The 24406-nt window shown below is 38.7% G+C and overlaps 1 protein-coding gene across 3 annotated transcripts in view; it reads left to right on the forward strand.

Moving 5' to 3' along the window:
- Positions 1-511: 511 nt before the first annotated feature.
- INSC (INSC spindle orientation adaptor protein) overlaps positions 512-24406 on the forward strand; it is a 129720-nt gene continuing 105825 nt past the window's right edge. Inside the window, exon 1 of one of the 3 annotated variants that reach the window (XM_085224205.1) lies at positions 512-690. The gene's annotated coding sequence lies outside the window, so the exon portion shown is untranslated. Of the gene's footprint in view, positions 691-1062; positions 1183-24406 lie in introns of those variants that run through there. The other 2 variants (XM_085224203.1, XM_085224204.1) reach the window with 2 other exon arrangements.

Here is a 24406-nt window from a genome sequence, read left to right on the forward strand (position 1 = left end):
GGGAAACATATCATTTCCAAGGTCCTTCCATACTTTAGAGAATCAGAGGTTTGTAGGTTTTGTTTTGTTAGCAATGGACAAGATGCAAAGTACTTCTAAGGAAACACCTGTGTTGAATAAAGAGAGTAACACGTCAGGCATAGCACGGGTGGTAAAACAAATGTTTAGCTTCCTATGTAAAATCATTAACTTGTTAGAACTCAAATTGTTTCATTAGAAAAAGGCAAGCCACAAATCTGTTGTTATTTCACTGCTCCTGACAACAATCCTAATGAAAACAAAGTTTTTCACAACTTTCTTCCAGTAAAACACATCTGGATTTTTAACCTCACTGGAAGTTTTTATTGTGCTTCTGTATCAGACTGTAGTGTAATGCAATTGTTATTTATCTCCAAATTTTTCCAGTTCCTCTTTCATGGACAGTTTTCTGCTTAACAGAGTCTTTAATTAAATTCCTCTTCCAGCTTACCACTACAAAAATTGAAATCCTCACCACAGATCTGTAGAAATGTTTCCACTTGCACTGGGAGACAGAAATAGAAGAATTCCATGTCTTTTTGGACAGATGCCTAGCTGAAACTATGCAGGATTTGACTGACAAGAGGATGTAGTCTTTGCTGAGAGCACTTTCTTTAAGGTCCCTTTTAGTCTTCGGGAACACTTAAGTAGATGAATGAAGAGAGCATTTATGTGAGTTTCCCTTCATTCTTGTTAACTTTGCCTGTTGGTTTTTTTTCTTTTCTTTTCTTTCTTTTTCTTTCTTTTTTTTTTCTTTTCTTTTTTTTGGTAACTTTTGTCTCCTGCAACAAAATCTTTTCAGCTCTTTGGGCTTACTGAATATGTAATCACAAACTGGTAAGTAGTAATTTCAGGAGTTTTGTATTGAAATGGCACTCTGTTCTTTTGTGTACAGCTGTGGTAGAGGAATAAAACCCCTTTGTGTGGCTGAGTATAAGAATTATTTAAATGCACAGTATTTGCCAGGGTTATAACTGTAAAGTATGGTCTTTCGGTGGTGAATAAATGCGTTTAACACACAGCTCAGCCTGTGAATGCAGCGGAGAGACTTTACATGAGTAAGTTCTGAATTATTTTGCATCCGAGCGAGCTCTCCCCACTGTGCTGCACAGCACATTATCCGCTTCCTGGGGAGTGTGGACGGGAGCTTACAAAGCACAGAAGGTAATTGGCTGCTGAAAAAGCAGAAAAAGCATATTTGTTGGTATATACAGAAGGAAAATGAGAACAATACTAATTATTGTCAGGTGACAGTATTTGTTCGTAGCCTCCAAGCTGTCTGTGAGATTATATCTGTACTGACACTCTGCACAGGCAACGAGTGTGTTAATACAGCGTTTGGGCAGCTGAGAAACTTTTTTTTCTGACAGTGCACTTTGAAACTAGAATTTTTGTGTGTTTTGAATGTAAAAAGGGAGGTGAGTGTGTAAACAGTAGCATACTTTTTCAGAATGTTTCTTTCGGCTGTTTGAAGCTTGTGTTTCTGTGTATCTCTATTTTATTTGTAAGCCTATCTTCACCATATGTAAGCTGTCCTGTCTCTGAAGTTCGGTGGGAAGTGAACATAACTCAACCGTAGGCACTTATTTCTGTATTTCTGAAATTTGCTTATACTGATGCAAATATTTCCTCTTGGAAAGGAAAATCTGTTACTGGGATAGATGCTTTTTCTCTGTTGTACATGTGGCAGTTTCTACAGACTGAGTGAAAAAAGCTGTAACTTTATATCTGTGCTTTTTGTTTAAAGTGGTTGACATCCAGATGAGGCGTGGAAGCGTGCTAGGGCTGTGAAGGCAGTTGTACCAGGCTCCTCCTAAAATAGGTCCATATTTATAAAAATATTTTTGTGCTGCTTTTTCTTTCCTCTGGCTCTTTAACTAAATGAATTACGTGGTTTAGAGTCAAATCTGACACATGCTTGAGTAAGATAAAAATTTCTTTTATTTTTCATAATATAAGTACAGTGGGTACCAATGGCCATATGTGGGGTAATATATTCTGAAGATGCATCGTATGGTTAAATTGTAAGATGAGTCCCACTGGAAATGTTTGACACAGCAGTACAATATTCACAGGAAACATCCTTGCAGTTTCATGTTGCAATATTCCAGTCCTTTGTGACTTTGCTTTTAAGTTCTTTTCTGAAATTCTACCAAAAAACCTATGCAAGTGTTGGAGTTGAAATTGTGCTGTACATGTAGGGAGCGACAAAAAATGGCATGTTTTATGGATTTGGAAGGTCAGTGTGATCGTATCTAGGGAGAATATTTAAAGGATGAAGAACATTATAAATTTTGAATGCTTTAATGTTCTCACTAGTTTTTTTTCTCTTCTTTGGCAAAGGTGAATTTTCTTTTTTTTTCCTTTTATACACTCTTGTAGTCTTTGAGGTCACTTTAAGTCTCTGTTCATGTCATACAAGGTAAAATGCATAATAAAACCCTGAAGGAAATGGGGTTAAGACATGCAGTGTCTAATGAAGAATATTAGTATTTATTAGCAATCAACTTTTGGGCTGTAATTTTTTTCCCCAAAAGCTAGTGAGAGCTCTTTGCTCTCACATGTTTAATTTTTTGTGTGCCAAATATATAACATGTCATTTCTGACTGAAAGTATGGTGATGAAAGAGAAAATACAATGGGCTTGAACAAAATTGCTGGGGAGACCCTTACAGGATGGTACTGCCACAGAAAACTTACTTCTGGGTCTGCATGCAAGTCTTCATACTGACCTAATGAACTCAGGAGAAAACACATATTTTTCTTGAGCTCAGAAAGCAAATGTAGTCTAGAAAGTCAAGGTTTACTATAAGTGTAATCAGCTAGAGTAGTGTGAGCGGCTGTGTGCCAACTCTCTTTTGCCTCCTGTGTACCTGGCCTAATTAATTCCATTCTTCATTCTTCAGTCATCTCCACATGTGGCAATTTGGTCTTAATTGGCTATAGAATGGGTGGCACCGGTCCATTTGGAAATGCCTTGTGCTGTAGAGCAGCTTGCAGTCCTGCATAGGGGTCTCTGACAGCGTAGTGAGTGGCAGTGCTATCTAAAAGGAAATGTGTCCAGTGAGTATCTCTTCTCCCTTTGTGATTTCTGAAAGGTTCTCTTTGAATTACACATACGTCATCAGATAAAAGCTAGATTGCTTTGGGACAGGAGCACCTGACTGAATGAACTTCTGTTAGGCATTAAGGAAAACATACGGTGGAATAACCTCAGCTGAGCTTAGATGCCGTTGTCCTTATCCCTTAAGAAAGATTTCTTCTGCAGCTCTCTCTTCTTCCTTCACCTCCAAGTAGTGATTAATCATAACTTTGGTTAATTGGACTTCTAAACTGAAGCTGCAAGTCAAGCGGTTCAGCTGTTTCCCTGCTGTTTTACTTTGTATTTTCTGGATGCTTAGTCTAGATCTGGCAAGGCTGGTGGGGTGGGAGAGCAGGATGTAGATGGGCTGCTGAAAGGTGCCACTCTGCAGATGACAGAGTCCAGAAAAACCAAAACCATAACAACAACAAAAAGCACCAGGAAGGCCTGGGCTTCTGCATGTTAAGCTCTGCAGGAAGGAAAAGCACCTTGTGCTGTGTACCTGGCATAGAGAGGGAAACCTGCAGGTTTAAAGTAAGCTAATACTTGAAAAATGCATTGAAAACCATTTTGTAGGCTTGTGACCTTTAAAAGAGATTAGAGCCAGAGCCAGTTATTCATTCATTTATACTCTGCCTGTTTACTTGAATAGGTGCTCTGTATTAAGTAAGAATAGCATGCAATTATCTTCTCTCCAGGATTTCATAAAAATTTGTTCAGAGGCAAGTCGTGTGTTTGATTACACCTACCTATTCCTTGGAGTACTACCTGGAGTTGCGCTGAAGCTCAGGATATTATCCAGAGTGTTACAATTCAAACTGAAGTAGAAAATATGAGAAGATCTGGGACTCTGCAAAACTTCATGGCTAAGCCAAACTTCTCAGATCTCATCTTTACGATGCGCATATTTCTGAGTGTACCTTTGACACCCACATATTCCTGTATTGGTCTTATTAGCATAACGAAGTGGCGTTGCCAAGCCAAAAAGTGATAGTTTGGCAAAGCATCTCAGAACTGTTGGAAGTGGTTTGAAGAGCATGCATTCATCTCTCTTCGGTTAGTCATGTGTAGGGACAGTTAAAACTTTTTGAGAGTGCAAGGCTGTGTTTTTCTTGTTGTTTACTTTAAAAAGTAAAGGATCATCCCTTGTTAACTCTCCTCCCCATGTATGTAAAAAGTGATGCATGATGCTTCAATATGAATATTACATGAGTCGCCTTTGACGCTGTGTAAGTCAGGCAGAGACATGGCACAAAACCATGCACCCACAGTGTCCTTCCTGCAGGTGAGAGATGATGGCCAGAAGGGAGCCAGGTCTAAATCAAACTGAAATTCAGAAAGTGGCCAGAAATATTTTCACATTTTGCAGATGCTCTATTTCCAATCAGCAAGGGCCATGTAAGTAACAACTTTCTGTTGGCTGATTTCTGTCCTTAAGGGAAAGCTGCTTGCTTCCTCTCTTCATTTAATTCCTTTGCTTCTTTGACCTTCACCTATGTGACTTGCTCGCTGAAATCCTCTTGGGAGGATCAGTGTCAGCTCTAATAAGCCAGCTGTCACTTTACACCAAACAGAAAGTAAATGTTTCATTTGTTAAATGGGCCGGTGGAAAACACTGCCTTTTTCTACTGTCTTTGGTTTCCTTCTGGGGGAAAAGGTTTTACTTTTATGTGACTGGAAATGCATAAAATGGATTTGATGCTGCAGATTTAAGTGCCTTGAATGAAGACTGTTATGTAAGGCTTTTTTTAATTTATCATACTAGAATATGATGGGAGCTACAGCATAGGGCCTGATGGCAAGGAATTTTCTTGCATTCCCAGTAAGGGATAGCCTATATAAGAACTACTATGGGAATTCCTTTTCTTTAGGAAGCTGTATAGGAAAGCATAGGAAAAGTAAGATCATCGCTTAGAGTTTTATTTGCTGACACAGGGTGCAGCACTGCCTCTTGTTAGGAGCGTTGCAATCAACTCAACTGCAAGCAGGACAGCTTTTCTTTGCCATAGCTTGTGTTGGGTTTATTCATTGCTCCCCTTACGCTGCTCCTTGTGCTGATGAGCACAACCTGTGCTCTCTACCAGCTCACACATGTGGATTAGTTCTTCACTAATAAGCTTGGAAAGCATTTAAGAGTGAGTGTTCACATAAAAACTGCTATTTGGGGGGGTTGATTTCAGCAGCTTTTGGAGCACTGCTTTTTTGAACAGTGTTCGAAAGGAGTGAAATCAATACGCAGCACTGACCAACTGCCTTCTGTGGAGAGCAGTCTTAAAGAGGAACATAAAACACTGGCTTTTCTTTATGAACCTGAAGGATGCGTAAGTACTATTGCTTCTGTTGTTTTGACTCTATTTCTTTTAGATTAAACCAAATTAATATTAAGTTAGAACTGAAAAGTGTCTGTGAGCCCTGTGTGCTCCAGCACCATCTGGCTCTGACATCACACCCACCTCACTTGTACAGTAAGGCCTCTTGGCGATGCTCATGGGGGTACTGGGCTCAAGTCTCAGGGCAGCTGAGGCATTTCTAGTTCAATGTGCTTTGAAGGATTCTCTGCAGTAGTATCTCATTCTTTCCTCATGCACAATCCCCTCTACTATACTGGAGGAATCTTTTCCAGCAAAGGCCAAGGGACAGCAGGCTGCTTACTGTCATTTACATGTGGCAGCTTCAGCTTTATGCTGAGGATCAACCTTCTCACGGGTTGCAGAGGTAGGAGGAGCAGTTCATATACAAAACAAACAAACAAAAACAAACCACAAGAAACCTACCTCCCAAGCAAATATCATTTCTGGCAATAGCTGAACTTCAATCCAGGCAAGTACTCTGCAACTGCTAAGCCATGCAGCTTTGAATAGGTGACATTCTCAACTACAGCTCAGGTCTGTGTCTTGTCAGGTAAGCAGGCCTGTAGTTCACTTTAGTGGACAGTACTGTGGAGTACTTTGTCCATTTAACACAGTGTCCATGTAGAAAACACTGCTATGGACATGAGCCACAGCTTCATGTAACAGAAGAAAAATGAATGGTTAAATTGTTAGGAGATCTAGAATAGAATTTGTTTAAATAAATGTGTATATTTAAGTGAAAGGCTCTATTAAATATATATATTAAAGAAAAAAACCACAGATAATCAACATGTAAAATATTTAAACAATAAGCATCTTTTAGCTTAGTTAACTTAGGGAAACTTAGGACCTTCTCTTATGGTAAGACAATATAACGGTGAAGTTAAATAATTGATACATTTGCAAATAAGTAATGTACAATGTAAAAGATGTTTCAAAGTCTATCTTTGATAAAGTTTATGTTGTTGTCCACAGGTGTGAGCATGGCAACCAGTTAAGAAATTCCTATTGGTACAAGGCATCTGTTTGAGGTTTTGAATACAGTTTATTTTGTGTGTTCCAAGGATGCAGAAACCAGACAACTGACCACTTCTTGTTTAAACCAATTATTTTTTGCACACTATTTTGCAGGAATTTGTCCTAGGTAAAAGGATTTTGTTTTATATTCTTCCTCTATAAAATATACAATCTCTCCCCACCTTTTATTTTTTTTAAATAAAATCCTCTTGGTGCTTTTTGATCTAGATATGGGTTTAGGGCCTTATTTTGGACGTTATTAAAATGACTGGAGAGCAGATGTAAAAAGTCAGCATCCTTTGCCACCTTACTCTTATCATTCATACTAGGGCTTTGTATGATCAGCTATGATACCTTTCCTGGCTGGAGAAGTGCTTTGCTCTGCTTTAGTGTTGAGGAGTAACATGTTTATGAACTTTGACTGTGTTTCCTTCTCTTTCTGTGTTCCTTGGGAGTAAAATGCCATTAAGCACCCAGAGCAGTCTCTAAATATGGTACTGACTGAACTGCTGCAGTGGTATCACCTGCATGAAGAGGTAGGATTGCTGAGGGATAATTTACTGCAAAATGAAAAAGAAAACTTGTCTGAACAGTCGACTTCAGACCATGGGTCAAAAAAAGTAAGTCACTGCTTACTTAGCCCAAAGTATAATTTTGAAATTACTCATGTCTCTGAAACAAAAAGAAATTTCAAACACATTCTGCTTAACTTTCAAAGTTTACCTCAGTAGATGGTTGTGATTGTATTATAATTCTTTATAGTAAAGAATTATTTGTGCTGGTGCATTCCTTTCTATACTTTGGAAGATGGGGAATTGCCATGTGAGTGGAAATTGTGTTTCCAATATTTGCTGGAGTTTATACAGCCAGTAATGGTTAAAGCCTGCACTGTTTTCTGTTAAAAAGCAGATCCTGTAAATTCCTTGATAAGCACTTTGGAGATGGTACTCTTCTACTGAGTATATGCATTCTTTCGCTCCCACTAAATTCCCAGGTCTGCTTTCTCTTTTTTACCCTGCCCTGTCACAAGAATCTCCCTCCCTACCAATCTAAAATGTTGTGCATCTTTTCACTGAGATCTTTAGAATAAATGCTTGCAGGGAAAATGATTGCATATTTAATCTGAAGAGCCATTTCACGCTGGATCTCTTTACTTCTAGCAAAAGTAAGGATTTTTACAGTTATCTTTATAATCATATAATAGAATCATAGCATCAATTAGATTGGAAGAGATCTTCAAATCCAATCCTCAACCTGAACTACTGAGTCCCATCAGTGAACTTAATGTCATGTCCACCAGGTATGCAGACTCGAACGCTTCCCTGGGCAGTCTGTTCCAGTGCTTGATCACTCTGTTCATGAAGTAATTCTTGATAGCCCATTTAAACTGTTACTGGCACAAATTGAGACTGTTAATAATAATCTGTGGTACCCAATTCATCTTGCAGAAACGATGACAGTGAAACAGGCCTGTGTACTAAAAATAGGTAAAAAATGAAGTAATAGTAAATTGTAGTGCTGGTAAGTGTGTTGATGGTATCGAGGGGTTGTCATTGTTACCCCCCAAAAATTGTTTTAGTTGGAGTGTCGTGGTGATGGTTTTATACTGATCTGCAAGCAAAGAGGATATATGCTATGAATTGCCTGGACAATTAAGTAGCTCTTTGCAAATGTATTAGTTATCCTGCTGAAGTGAGCAGGGTTCAAAGAAATAGAACAGAAAGAAGCATACTGGTTGTTGAATTGGCTACATGAATTACAGCAGAATTCCTTGTCCAAAATAATGCCAAAGTTGAAAGGATAGTCCCTCTGTGTGAAGGATTTTGGGCTTTTTTATGTTACAACTGGACAGAAGAGAGGAACTTTGTAGAACATAGTTTGTCTTTCAGTAATTTTTTTAAAAAGTAAACAAACAAGCCTTGTTTTAGAGATGGAAAATACTACTGTGATTTCAGACTCATAAATCCAGTTATAAAAATGATCCTAATCATAAACTTTATAAGGTATATATTATTTTGTCTTTTTTCTTATTGTTGCTTTTATGGGAATAGCAGACAACCACCTGAAGTGCTCAAGTGCATTGCCAGATCTCATGGACAAGTGCTCTGCTGTTCTGTCATTGATTGTAAAAATGTGCTGAGAAATGACCTCGTAACAGGACATGATCTGGATAATATTGTTCAACTTAAGAATATTCTTTTTCCTCTTAGCTTCTTGAGGGTTTCCATGGATAAACACACCGCCTTGACCAAGTACTTATCAAATGTGCATTTTCTTAGGCTAAAGTTATTTCACAAACACCTGGGAATTATTTCTGCAGAGAAGTTGGTCTGCCTAAAAGAGGGATATGGTAACAGTTTCTGATTATTCAAATTCTATACCTTTCATTCTCCTCATAGCTTTTGCCTTTCTGCTCTTGGTTGGCAGATCTTGCACCTGCTAGTGATATGAAATAATTTCAGTTTAGCTCTCAAATCTTGCAGGTTTTTTTTTTTGTTTGTTTGTTTGTTTCTTTCTTTCTTTGGATGCTTAGAGATAAAATTATTCATCTCAGGCTAGTTGTTTGTTTCTATTTTCAACAGAATTTCATTTATGGTTGTCAAAAGCTGAACACAAAAACTACGTCACAAAATAGTAGTAAATAAATATACTACAAACAAAGCAAAAACACTATTTAGCATTGTAAATCTGTGTACTGTTTGCCAAAGGCAGACTGTGCTTTAATGGGCTTTGAAAATAGAAACATTAATCAGATCTATTTCTATGGAAAATAAATGAGGCAATGCTTATCGCATGAATAAATTGTTCACTTAAAGTATCTTTTCTGTACCATGATTATTTCAAGTACCACTTATGTAATCTCCTAATGAAAGGCCTTTGTAACAGCCTGCACACCAGGTATGGAATGCCTCAAAATTCCCATTTCCTTTCAAAATCAAATGCAGTACCTCAGAATGGAGAGAAAAAGGAGGGGAACAGAAAGGAGCTAGAATTCATTTCTTTGAATAATAGGAACAGTGAACTAGCCAGGAGAGAGAAGCCTTTTATAAGGGTAATATGTAAAGAGTTTATCACATTGCCTCAAGTTTTCTTTCTTGAAAGTATATTAAGTAATTTAGAAGATTTTTTTTTTTTTTCCAATTTAAAATACTTTCTCTTGTTCTCTCTCCCTTCTAGCAGGCCTGACACCTCCAAACTGAATTTGTAGGAATAGGTACAGGGCAATAGTCTTGATGAAATTGAGATATACATGCTAAGGAGGGAATAAAGCAGCTCTAAGGGTGGAACTGACACACTGTATTGCTGTGGAACTATTCTTGTGCCTTTCAGACTTTATTAACTCACATGTTTTATTAGTTATTAAATGTACTAAATATAAGCAAGTGTAACTCAAGATTTTGGAGATATAACATAGAGAAACTTTGTGCCAGATCATTAAGAACTGGTTAATTAATCACTGTGGATTTGGTTTCACAAACAAAATGCCCATCAGTGCAGATGAGATCATATCTTCAATGCCAGATAATGTCTGTAACTTGTCCAGATCAGATGCAATCGCGGTGCCTCCTTCCCTCTGACCTGGCTGCAGGAATGCTGGTTTTGCGAAGAAAATTTCAGGCTGATGCCTGATCTTCTTTCCTCAGGAAGTGCCACCTGTCCGGAGAGCATGTAGAACTCAGATTAGAGTCTATGCAGAGGGGAGATAAATATTTTGGCTCAATCAATCTGATTCATCAAGGCTAAGCTTTTCTACAATTTCCAGACAATAACAAAACAGTAGTAATCTGTTAGTAAGATTATTTCTTAAAATTTTGTTTGCCGTGGAGTTTACTTGCCTCAGACTGGGTATAGGAGTTCTGTCTTGTGGTTATTTAACTGGGCCCAGGTCTGGGGCCCCTAACTCAGAAGAGATCTAGAGAAGGGACATGAAGATGACCAGAGGGCTGGAGCACCTCTCCTGTGAAGACAGGCTGAGGGAGCTGGGCTTGTTCAGCCTAGGGAGACCACACTGTGGCCTTCCAGTACTTAAAGGGAGGTTATGAACAGGGAGGTAATCAACTTTTTACACAGGCAGATAATGACTGGGAAATAGGAATGGTTTTAAACTTAAGAAGGGAAGATTTTGATTAGATGTTGGGGGAAGTTTTTCACAGTGGAGATGGTGAGACACTGGCACAGGCTGCTTGGAGAAGCTGAGGATGCCCCATCCCCTGGGGTGTTCAAGGCCAGGTTGGATGGGGCCATGGGCAGCCTGAGCTGATGTTTGATCTAGCAGTTGGCAACCCTGCCTGCAGCAGAGGGTTGGAACTAGGTGATCTTTGAGATCCCTTCCAATCCAAGCCATTCTGTGATTCTATGAACTAGCATTTAGATAGTTGGCAGTCACTGCAAACTAGCATTTACGAAGTTTAACATCACTGTTTCTCAGGGCTCGCTGTTATCTGAGATACCACTCAGAAAGAGGAAATACCTGTGGTGTATCACATACTGTGGTGTGAGGAACAACATCTGAATTTGCTAAGCCAAATAATCATAAGTGACTAAGGGCAGAATTTCTTTCATTGCACACTTCATATCATCTGTTAATTTTTAAATGTCTCACACATGTGGGAATGTAAATGTCAGGTGAATTGCAGAAAAAATAAGCCATGGAATATCTAGGTTCTCGTTAGTCATAGGCACACATGAAGACGGTCCAGATGTCAAAAAGTGTGAATATGTTATTTTAATAGGCCACAGTCTCAAACACTGAAGTTTGGCAGATGAGAGCACTTCCCATAGGAAGCAGCAGATTGCCAGTGCCAGACTAGGAGAAGCTGTGCTCTGTTGATACTTGTTTGTTCTAGTTCACCCTTCAGCCTTCTGGAATTTGTGGAGTTTAAACTCAAATATATGGTGCCTAAAAGCAAAGCAAAAGTAAATCCCTGCTTTACCTTTACCCCTTTTTGTCAGAGACTTGCTATTTATTCTCCCAGGCAATATGCAATCTGCATATGACACATTGCAAGTGGGAAGACAGAAATTTCGTCATTGCCTGATCTCCGATATGCTCAGTTCTTGATGGCTTCAGTGTTGTGGAAACTGAGAGATATTTACAGATGGACTTGGATGTGTAAGATCTGCGGCAAATATAGATGCAGTTTTAACATGACATTACGCAAGAGGTTTATAAATTCTTCTACCTTGTGCCAGTGAATAACTAGGGGTGCTGAAAAGCTGTGTCAATCTCTGTTGCCAGAAGCTATAGAGGAAAACTATGGCACAGCCTCTTAAGTCTTGCTGTTCTCTTCTTTTGCAGAGCTAATCTGTCAAGCTCGTTTCTTTAGCAAGAGATGACCTTTGCATAAGGATGTTGATTAATAGGTTGTTATGCAAACATAGTTCTGCAAATCTTTGATAGTTTGATGCACTTGAGTGGCCAAAGACTTCTGCTTTTTTTCTTGTTTTATCATGAGAGAACCTTTCATGGCTTTGGGGCAGCTAATAAAAACTTTCTCCATTCTCTGTAAAGGATGGAATCAGTTGTGCTAATTGTTAAATAAAGTAGTATTGATTTGGGGAAAGAAGTGTCTAAGGAAATCAAACTCCGAAGCCCTACTGTGAACATTGTTTGACAGCCAGTCTAATGTAGAGAGTCTCATCTCATCCTTGAAGTTTTTTGCAGTTCAGGATGTCTGTCTTGGGTTCAGTATGCTTGCCTGTGTCTGCAATGTTTTCTTGATCTATTCACATTTTTCCTGGTCTGTTCTGTGGCTTTGCTAGCTGTTGCATCTCTCTGGGTGACAGAAAGGCTGTAAGCCCTTCTTGCAGCAGCACCACTGCTGAGGACTTCCTTTCCCAAGGACCACACACAGGGTTTTACATTGTTTTGATGTCATAAATCAAATAAAGCAGCCAACCCTGCTGAACTTGTAAGAGCTGACAAGAGAATTTGTCTCGGTGGCTATGTTAGCAGTGTGCTATTACTGCGTGCCTGTCTAATATTAATGAGAGTAAAACAGGGCTTCGTTTAAAACTTGTATTTTATAATAATGCATTGCTCCTTTGGAAGATGGGGAAAATTTGAATGAGTTCCTGTGCTAATTCAATTATACAGTTAATCATGTTTATATGAAAAATAGTTCAGTTTTAAGCAGTTTCTTCATATGTTGATGAAAAGATCAGTGAGTGACCTACTAATAGACAGATTATTGACAGAATAATGTAAAGGTTGAATAGTAGGAATTTGTTACTTCTAAGTGAAGGAATATTTAGTTGTGTAGAAATGTCTGTGTTTTCTTTAATTCTCATGGATGCCTAAAGCCTTTGTTAGAACTATTGGAAATCTTTCATAGACTGTCAACTTCAAGGGGATAGGAGTTCCCTCTCCTAGTGTATCAGTTAAACAGTAAGCCAGCTTGTCTTGGAAGGAGATTGCAGTATCACATACCTACGAGGTGTTACTAATTTAGTTACTACCTCTTAGCACAAGTATGCAGTGTGCATGAAACAAGTAAAAGCACCCTCTGTCTCCTGTTCTCTTTGTGAAGTTTGCTGAGCAAGGCGGAGTACTACCTGTATTCAACCAAAGAACTAGCTTTGTCCATTCTCATACCACTTTCCCAAAACAATTAAGTGCTATTCTGGAGTAATGAAAGTCAAAAGTAATGGAGAAGGCTGTGAGGCTGTTCAAAGGTTGAGTAGTTGACAAAACTTAAATGTGTCAGCTCTTTGTAATTTTCTTCAGTTAGTGCTGATCAAAATTTATATTTGTATGCTTTGGTGTTTGTTTACAGCATGGAAATAAAAGGTAACATCAAAAGGAAACTGAAGATATTGCTATAAATGCTGCTAGGCCTTGCTGAATGTACCTGTAAGCTATTTAGCTCTAGTGCAGAAGAGTAAAGTCTAGAGACCAAATTGCTGCTAGAAACTGTAGGCAATAAGAAAATTAGAGCAAATGTAAGGTATGGCTTTCTTATATTGCAGTATCAAAATAATATCTCTGGTCCTATGAACCTTTGGTGATGGAAAACAAGTGCTTATGCTGGCTGGAATTCAGTAGGTCACTTGATTAAATATGGCTCATGTTGTATTTATTCTGGAGAGCCCTTATCACACCTTTGGGATAAGAGTGTGGGATGAAGTTCTCTTTGAGCAGTGTTATGCTGGTTGCTACAGTGTGCTACCCTTTGTTCAAAGGATCTGTGCTTTCTAGTGACATGAAAGATGTTTCTTTTTGGGTGGATAAATGAATCATAGAATATCCTCAGCTGGAAGTGACCCACAAAGATCACTGAGACTCGCTCTGAATGAGATTAATATATGCCAGTTTAGGACTTCATGTGATCATCTGTACATATCTGTGCTGTTCTGTACGCGTTCAGGAAGCTTGAAGCTCACAGAGAGTAAAGTCTGCAGCATTTAGATGTTGTAACAGTCTCTGCAGCAAGTCCACTTTGCTTACGAAGTGCTAGAGTTATTGTATGTATGATAGGGAAACAGTCTAAGCACAATTCTATGTGGCACGTGAGCAACAATGTTGGATTACCTCATATATTAATAGACTCACTATGTTTTGTGATTTAATTGCATATCCAGATTAGTGAAAGGAATCCTCAAAAGTTCTGTGCACGAGAGCTTTGAAATGATAAATGAAAGAGAGATTCCTGCTTTATACACAGAGCTTTTACTACATCGATTTTTTTTCTCCTGCAAGGTGATGAGGGATAGGTGTGATAGTTTTGATTCTAGAACCAGAAGTTTCTGATGGTGAACTTCAGTAAGCCAGTGTCACAGGTATACTGTGCATGCAGGCAAGGCATATGCCAAACTGTGTTCGTTTCAATTACATAAATGGCTGGGGACAGTCTTAGATACTCCACCCTCCCACCCCCCATTTTTTTTTTTTCCTTATAACGTTGCTTTCTGCTTATAGTAGGAGTTATTTTTGATGTTTGGTATACCCACGTTTGTGCAAATAATTCCCAGTATTTCTGGGGATCAGAAGGCTGAATATTGAGAAGGCAGATGCTTGTCAGCCCCTGTGCTTTGTCACCCTGTTGTGCTGACACCTGCATTGTATGTTAGAATATTATCCCTGACAGCCCTATCCATTTTACTGCTCCTCCCTACCAAAGGGGACAGACTAGAAAAAGGCACAGGTGTATTTGTGAAGAGGCTTTAATTTGCTATCTCCTTTTTTCTTTTTTTCCTAAGTGGCTAATTAGTTTTCATTTGAGATTGTTTTGTAATATTACTGTCCAGTGCTCAGCTTCTCATTAACAAGATCATCACCACTTTCATTCTGTTTTAATGGTGTGGATCTATTGTTCTAGTTCTCAGGCCATTGTTTGCCTGAAACTATGTATTTTGGGTATTACTTCCTAACTCAATACACATCTAAAGACTTGGTCATTACGTGCTATGATACTAGTATGGAAGCAGGGTAAGTCTGTACAGCACGTTGATGTCTCATGTTTTATCATTAGAAACGGATTGCCGGCTGCATTCTGCATATTTAATTTGTCTAAAAAATTGCTTTGGCCAAATTTTCACATCTTAGAGTTATTCAATTTACTCTAAATGGTCTTTATCTGAGAGTTATGTTCATGCAGTGAAGGATAAAATGGACAGTTTTTCATTTCTGTGGAGTTTATTGACTAAATAAGCAAGACAAAGGCAATTGAAAGGGAAGAATAGCCCTTTGCTATTTAATATTTTTCCTTTTGTAGAAGATAAAGGATTTAGCCTAGCAAAACAGATGTTCTTCCTCAAACAATGAGCATGCTCAAGTCTCAATGAAATAAACTGGCCTAAAGCATGTTCTCTATAAATTCCAGACTGGGCATGCATTTTGCTGAGTCAAGAAGGATGTAAGTGACTCACTGGGTTGTGTGGGAACCAGGACCAGAATCCCATTGGTGCACTAACCAGACAACCACATCAGCCCAGAGAAACGCCTCAGTTTCAAATGAGCCACCAGGAGCAGCCGCTGCCTAATGGCATTTCAGGTAGGCATGCTGCACAGCTATTCCTATGTGGTCTTACAAGGGGGACGTGTTCTTTTCTTTACGGTCTTCCTAAAAACTTCTATACTAGGTTTCTCTGTAGTTTCATCAAGAGCTATATCAAAAACACAGTAACTACTTTTTGCTCCACGCATTTTAATGAAAAAACAGCAGCTGTGCCAAGTCTGGTGTGCAGTGGCCTATGCTCTGAGCCACAGGGTGGATGGTGAGGTTATGAGCAAGCAGTGAAGATCAATGCAACTAATTTCAGTGAAGTGTGACAAGCAGCGCCGAGGTTGCTGACCCTAAAGTAGCAAAGCAGGTGTCAAGTTTTAAATGTTTTCATTATTTTGCCTATCCTTAAGTACTTTGCTGGGCTGGGATCCTGGCAGAACTGAAGCCCTGGGTGTTTTTGCACATTAAGTAGCTTTGGATTTACAGCTTTTCATTAAGTTATCTAACACAGGTGTGTTATTTGTTTTGTTTGCTTTTACTTCTTGTGCTTGTATATTAGTTCTCACATTTCAGATTCTGCTATTAGATCATTCTAGATATGTAAACGTGTCTGAAGGGCAGGGAAAGAACCAAAACTAACCATATAGAAACCCCATAAAACCCAGAATATACCTTCCAGAGCTTTGTATTCCTTTTTATGAACAGCCTACATCTTACTGAATAAGTCAGAATAGAGAAGGAATCATTTATATTCTGGTCTGCAAGAGAGATGAGCCTGAGGGCTGCTGTATTTGCACTTTAGGCTTTATCTGTGGTTTCATGCTATCTAGCAATAACTGATATTCTTGCATTTCCTTAAAAAAAAAAAAAAAAAAAAAGAATAAAAAATTGTGCAGGTAAACACTTGAAGCTAAGAGCAAACCACCATAAATGATGTATCAGTTATACTAGAAACCAAGCACTGTAGAGCTTCATTCTGCTTACATTTCATTATTGCGTTACACACTCCTCTATCTTTGGTGATGATACCTTTCCTTCTTGTCAAGTTTCTTAATGCTGTTTTTATGTGTTATTGAAGAAGAAATTGGAGGGCTGGAAGCAGTGAATTTTTTTTTAAAGATGATGTTAGCATAAACTGGTTGAATTAAGCACAAAGGAATGTTCAGAATAGAATAGTCCTTCTGGCTGATAAGAAGAAAGCTGAATCAAAACAAGGCAGACAGTGGGAGCCGAACTGTGCTTGTACTGTTGTAGCTGTTCTTCTGGAAAAAGATTTTTACAAGTTCATTGAGAGTCTGAGAATGCAGCTGTACTTCCATGGAGAAGTAAACTTTAGGCAGGGGAGCTTTGTTCCAGCTTTAGAAACTCTGTCTTCCCCAGCTAATGGGTTTGTCTGAGTTAGATGGGCTTCAGCTTCCAGTACCAACAACTGAGCCAAGGAAGAAACCAGAGAAGGTATGATTGTAGAAAAAATTATAGTTATACTTTAAATAAATAAGCAACTAAATGCTGATCTTTTGGAAATGATCACCAGATGGACCTGACTATTTGAAGATTTTCAAAGGGGATGAATTGGCCACTTCTCTTCTGGAAACTCTTTTTGGTAAAAAAAACTAGAGCTCAGCTTCATTACTTGCTCCAGCAGAGGTAAAGGGAATTGAGTCTGCTTTCAACATTATGCTAACTGCTGATTAAGACTTTGGGCCCCACTGGAAGACAGAGATTAACCCAAACTATTAGGCAGGACAATGTTAACAAAAAAATACAGTTAGTAGAGCTTTATGCATTGTGAAATTCAAAATGGTTTCCTTGAATTATTTGAAGTCAGGTACTGAATGAACAATTACAGACACTTAGACAGCCAGTGTGAAGGCTGCACAGCAGCTGCTCTTTGCCTTTGGTGTTGGGAGGAGCCACGAGGGAGAGACAAGCTGGAAGGAAGCATGTTGCCAAAGATGCAGCATTATTCTTGTTCTCCAGATCACTGTCTCCACACATACTTTAAGAAAAGTGGAAGGAAGCTGTAACAGATGTGGCTATGTGCTGCCAGCATTAGGGACCAGGTAGACTACGAGCTTAAAATTGTCTGCAAGAGCATAGTTGAGCATTATGGCCAATCTGTGAATATAAGGGTAATGCATTTTCACTTCAGGGCAGAAATGAGGCCTTGTTAGTAGACTGTGAGGATCATCATCTTTTAAAAATTTTTGTTTAGTAACTTTCCATTTCCTTCAACAACAACAACAAATACACCAGAAACAACCCCCCTTTCATTTGCCATGAAATTGAGCCTATTTCAATTAACCATATGTGAATGAATAATAGCAAAGTGGCACAAAACTAAATTATCACCTCACTTGTCCTATGACGTTACATACCAGCAGTGTGTGCACGGAACTTACACCTAATGCCTTTCCTCAGAATTATAAAGATGAGGGAAAAATGAGATGTCATTTTTAAAATGTATTTTTAAACAAGATGTAACAGCATTCACCCCCTTCTTGATGAACCTATTAATTCAACTGTGTTCAATGTCTCTTGGAGCAATTTGATCTTAGGTCTGCTGCAAGCTAGGGTGTTTACCTTTCTTTTCCTTCTCTCTGCAATGGGCAGAAATGCACTCAGAAGTCCTTTGCTTTGAGAAAGTTGCTCGTAGAATTAGTATCTGCCTATCTCTGGTTACTTTTAAATTCTGTAGGTGTAAACATGCTTATAATTGCTGCAAGGTGAACTTCTGACCCAAAATATCTGTCGCTGGCTGAAAATGAGCACTGCCTTCCTCTGTAGTGATAAGAATATCTATTTCATTTTCTTCAGATTATTTTAGCTATGGCAGTAATTAATTGGATATTTTACTAAAAATGATTCATAGGTTGAATGCTTTGAGTGATCCAGGTTCTTTGTCATATGCAACTTACAGTAACTAATTCCTAAAAGCTATAGATAGAGTGGCAACACTTTAGGGAGAACAACTGAATATGCTTCTGATTTTGCAACATCCCTCCAAATTCTTTTGCTCTTTAAATTACTCTCCATACCCCCTAGCTAATTGTGAGAACAAAGTGACTTTTATTTATTGTTTTTCCTGGCTGATTGTTTCTGTAGTATTAAAAAGTGAATCCTGAATAGAACTTCAGAAATGAAGACTCTGGCCTGTGCTCTGATCCTATAGAAATCAACTTGCTAATTACTGGCCCTATGCTGCGAGATAAGACATGAGTATATAGGCAGAAAGAAGCATAGTATTTGCAACATGTGTTGAATTTTCTGTGTGTGGAAGTGGTGTTCAGGGAGGCTGTTTTCCACAGAGATGGCCCATTGTATCACATATTCCAAATTTCTATTAGGTCAATGCCTACTTCAGGACAGAGCAAGAGAAGATCAGAAGTGCGTATTGGTAAACCTGGGTTACTGCATGCTAGTCTTAGATTGTAACTCTCTATGGCAAGGTGTATTTTCAGGTGGTGTAAGCCAGCTCTGCTCCATGATTGCTATCTTTTGCTGGGATCCATACTGTCCTCTGTTAAAACGGAAGCTGTTATTTGCTTTAAGTTATGTTCCTAATGGATTTATATTAAAATATGACATAGTCAGAGATGTACTTTTCTGTTATCCTGGAAATGTTATTTGACCCAGAAAATCAGTGCATGTTAAATTTAGCATTTCTGATGGTTTTTGCTTTGTTTTCTTTATTTTAAAGTCTGATCCTTGAATCTGATCTGATTCTTTGAAATGGTCCTTAAATATCTGTTTCACAAGGTCTACCTTTGTTTGGAGAAAGAACTTACATGAAAACTTGTTTGCTTGGAATGGAAAGACCTGCTGATCTTTAGCTGTGTTAAGACTGCAGCTGGAGTCCCAATGGAAAATTTAACAGGTATAAATACATATATCAGAATTTTTTTGAGTTATCAGAGAGCAACCGTTAGAAAATGTAAAAATACTGTTGGGAGCAATTTTCCAAGGCTGGCTGGACTGTCTGTTTTCCCAGGCGCTGCAGCTGACAAAGCCAACCTATTCAGAAAGGCAAGCACAGGAGGAATTTAAACTAGGTCAACTTGTTCTCAAAGATCAGGATCTGAGTAACTTGAAAATGTTTATATATTTATATATATATATATATATATATATGTTTTTCCCCCACATAAAGAAACTATACTGCCAAGCTTATGGGTTTTAGACATGTCTATCCTAAATGCAATGGCGTTTGAATGCATTGATTGTGCCAATAGCGGACTGATCTTTGGCTTTTTCATTTGTTTCAAATTTTGTTTGTTACAGGCCAGGTGAGATGCGTCAGGATGGATGGCTGTATTCTGTAGGTAGTATTTATTATGTGTCAAAAAAATCACTGTTACTGCGCAATGGAGCAAGCAGCTGTAATGGTTGATGTCAGGCCACGCAGCACATCAGTGGCAGACTGAAACATTTGTGCCTGTTCCTTAGACTTCTCTTTTTCAATTTAATGTATTGATCTGCATACTATTAGGGCAGGCAAAGGCCCTTCTCCTGGGACACTGTAGCCTCAGTACCAGGGATAATTGTTACTGATTGCATGAAGTCCCACCAGGAAATATTTGAATGGTGGAGAATCTATATATTGAGAGAAGACAGACAGAAAGCAAGCTTGGAAAGATATCCCACTGCTTTTTGCATATTCAATTTCCTGTGTCTTAAGAAACATGCTTACCTTTTTGATTTATTTTGGTCTGATATCTATCCCCTGTGGTTTCTCCTCCCTCTCTCCCCACTCATACAAATACTCTGCCAAATCCAGAATAATGTGAAAAAAGAAAATATACTAGCTGTGTCTATACTGAGGAAGTGGTTTCCTTAGAAATGGTAACCATATGAAAGACATAACTGCTGATACCAAAACTACAGTTGAATATAAACGGATGTGGGCTCTGGAAAGAAGGAAATGGAATCTGTTTGCTAGCTAAAAGGAAAATCTTGTTGCTGCCTAGGATTTTTGCCAAAGCACAACTGAAGTAAGGTTACTTTTGGTGTGTTGTGCAGCTGCTTTTTTTCCTCTTGATTTCTGCGTAAGGTGCTCTTAGAAACCTGAGTATGAGCGAAGAAGTTTGATTTGATTTCATATTTTTGAAGATTCACTACAAGGAGAGATGGTTGTATGCTCTACAAACATAAGAGCATGGCTTTGCTGCATGGAACTGTTAAGACACTGCTTTATGGCAAGTGAGGGGCACAGGTTTACCATCCTTTCAGGTAGCACAGCAGCCGTGGCTTGGTTAAAACACCATGTTAATTAGTCTTGCACCTCAGTTAAGTGTTTCAGAATGGTATCTGTAGGGTTATGCTGTCTGATGTTTGGAAGATAGGTTGGTCACTGACAGTTTGGATCTTCTACATGTATTTCTTTGTATGACATTCCTCCACTGGTAGAAGGCTTTTGGAATAAACACCCTTATGTTTTAGTTGGTTTTGAACAAAAATGGAATTTCCCTTTAAAAGTTCTGCTATTCTTCTAACTTGTGAGGTATAAACATTGGTGTCTTATTTATTCTGCCGGGATTCCCACTTTGATGCAAATTACAAAATGGTTTAATAGATTTCTTTTAAAGATAAATTTCTTTTAAAACAGTAAGAAAGAATGAATATCCAGCAGTCACAGAAATGCACTGAAGGTTGCCAGCTAATAGGGATGACATAGGAAGCAGAACTGATTAGAACTACAGAAAATGGGGTATTTGCTTATAGGAAATTGAGCCCTTATGCAAGATTTTGTAACTTCTCCTAATATGCTTGATTTTAAACACTTCTGGAAAAATCATTAAATGAAGAGAAACTTAGAGATTTAAAAAAAAAAAAAAACAACTAACAAATTATCATGTTGATTTTCAAGAGAAAAATGGATTTTCCTTGTTTAAGGATGGGTAATGTACTGCGTAGTACTGTCTGAAATGTGCTCTTATGATTGCTGAAGCACTGCTGTGTGCCAGGGACTTACTGTCTCCAACAGACTGATACCTAAATCTGGAAGTTTATGGTTCAGGGAGACTTATGTGTCTCACTTTTTTTTAATACATAAATAAAATCATGGTTGTTTTCAATACAATTACCTCCCCAGAGCAGATTTTTCTTTCATATCTGCTTTCTTGCATCCTTTTGTTTGACCATTCTTGCTTCTCTTCCCATTCCTCGCTCCTAAGCATGACAGAGGTGAATATTCGTAGGACTTTTGAGGAGAAGGTGATCTCTGGCTGCTGAGGAAGAAAGAATTTTTTTTTTTTTTTTTTTTTATATAATTTAAGAATAAGAAAAAGCTAGCTTTCTGCTTTCATAGATGTATTAAGCAGCTCCTGACATTATGGGAGACCTGGAAAACCTCAGGGAGTTCTACTTCATGCTTGGTGCTATTAAAAATGCTGTGTGTATACTTTAGATAAACATGTATGAATTATGAAATGAGGGAGAGGGACCATTATGGGATGGCATATCCAATGCCTTATGGAAACGTTGCCTGTTCCTTTGTTTAGCTAAATATTACTCTAGCTAGAAAACAATGTCAAGGGGGTTGAGAAAAAACCTCTCAAACAAAGCTTGATGTTGTGGGAGCAGGTTTAGGCTCACTAAGCATCATGTCATTTTCTAGCTGATGTGTGTGCCTGACCCTTAATGTCTGTTAATTGTAATATGAATGAGAATGCAGGGCACCTGCATAAGGTGGAGAGAAACTGCACTGTGTTTTGCTATAATTGTACTCTGTTCTGCCTCTTAGCAAGGGGCGTCCAAGTGTTTTGGAAATGCTGCTTTTGAATCAACTCTATTTGGAGCTGTTAATGTGTTAGTTTTGGTGAAACTTCTGTGTGATTGAGACAGCAGGGAATGGCAGAAAATGAGATGGGATCACAGGAGCTGCAAGTCCCCATGCCTCAATATTTCTCTCTGTGCCATCTGAAAGGCTGATGTCAAGTTACTCATCCTAGGCTAAGTTGTTCCTTCTGCAAGTTACACTTAGATTTTCTTGGCAACCTCACCAGCTCCACTCTTGGGTTACACTCCCTCCAACTGCATGGGACCTCTGCACCCCATGACAGCCTGCTTCTGAGGAAGGACTTGTCTGCAAAGAACCAGGGGAAAAACTGATTCCTCCAGCCCTCTCCACCTCATTTCTTCTAGCTGTGGTCACTCAAAACAGCCTATGCTGAACAACTGTTCAGAAATATGCATGCTATTTTGTACACTCAATATTTCATTTTTAATCCTGCTCAGCATAGCTGTGATGGGTAGCAGCTTTATTGGCAATGTACCTTGAATGTCTCAGTTGCTCTGGCCTTGCTATTAGGCTGTCCAGAGGATTTCAGAATTATAGAAATGTTTTAAAAGTTTAATTCACTAAAACAGACAACTTCACCTACTAATAAAATGTGGATCCAAGTTCACATTATTTCTGTTTATTTTTTGATAATCTGTTTTTGTTTTTTTGTTGTTTTTTTTTCTTTCTGGGTGATTTCAAGGGCTATTCTATCTTTTTACTACTCTGAATTTCTTCGTAGATGAAGAATTTGGCTTGCAATCTGGCTTAACTCAGTGACTTTCAGACAGGTAATTTTTCAGCCAAAAGTAATTGTGGAACTTTTCAGAGGATCATCACATACTTAAAGAATGCAAGCCTGGGCCACTTGTGCAGAGGAGGAATGTCAGCGGATATAACTCTGTTTAGTCTAAGAGCAGGAGGGGGAGCAGGAACACGTGTAGGTAAAGCAGAGTTGTCCGCTGAAGGACAAGAGTACAACCTTCTAAGGCCTAGAATTTTTACTAAGCTAACTTGTATTAAAACATCCCCTAAAAAGTCCTTCAAATAGAGAGGAATTCTGAGTTTCTGTGACTAATAGAATAGGTGTGCTTGGTATGAATTGACATAGAATCTGTTGTTTAAAGCCACTAAAGATTATAACTAATAGTTGATTAAAATATATTTTGCTCGGAAGGAGTTGGGACTTAAAACGTGATAAATACTTCATAAGAAGGGGAAAGTAGCTAGCAAAATAACTATCAAATTGCAGACAATAGTCTCTGGGACCATTGAAAAGCAGACCTTCCTCAGGAATACAAGAGCTGTGTGTAGGAGGTCTTCTGAAAAATCTGGCCAGTGCTTTTGCATAGGTGGCACCAAACATCAGCTAAATTCCCAGTAGTCCAGTGGCAGTAAACAGACTCTGTGCCTAAGCCCCTTGCCCATGCCAGGCTGGGACACTTTTCTCGTGGAGAAGCATGTAAATACATATGAAGAGCAGGAGGCATTACATTGTGCCAGCAGTTTTAGAGGCGATGAAGCAAAGGAAAGCTAAGTAGTCAATTCTGTAGCCATTCAAATGTGTACTTTGAATCTAAAAAGCTGGCTACAGTTGTATTTTCTATAGTGTGATGCTCACAGTCCCTGGGGCAAGCTTCACTTGCTGGCACAGGCAAGTGTAACTTCCATTAAAATTAGTAGGATCTGTGTCTGCTGAATTTGGCCCTCTGCCTAAGGAAAATTAAATGCATTGGCAAGTTAGCCAATGTTCTTCTATTTGGGGTGCCTGGTACTTGTTCTGCAGTGGTCCAGATTCACATGAGACAAACTCCAAAAGTCAGTGAGCAAGGAGGGCTCAGGCACGATGCTTGTTCACCTCCCCCCGCTCTTTTAAATGCTAGCAACAAGGGAGCTATGCAAAGATAATCATTGGCAGCATTGAGGTACAGGAGCCTTACTTATACCTTGGACTTTATGCTCATACCCACAATGAGGAGAATTCCTCCTTTAACAGTCATGTCCTTTATTTGATTAATTTTCTGAATCACTTTCCTTATTTTGTGAGGGCAGCTGAGCTGTCCTTTCCCTGCAATCCATGGAAGAAAAAAATTATACCTCTGCCCAGATGTCTTGGGAGATTCAGTCCTCTCTCTGAAAATAAGGTGGACACTTAATAATATAAATCCCATTACAATTAATTGAGAGTCAGAACTGTAGATTCCCCAGATCTTTTT

Source organism: Meleagris gallopavo, chromosome 5, assembly GCF_905368555.1.
Source record: "Meleagris gallopavo chromosome 5, MGAL_WU_HG_1.1, whole genome shotgun sequence".
NCBI lineage: Eukaryota > Metazoa > Chordata > Aves > Galliformes > Phasianidae > Meleagris > Meleagris gallopavo.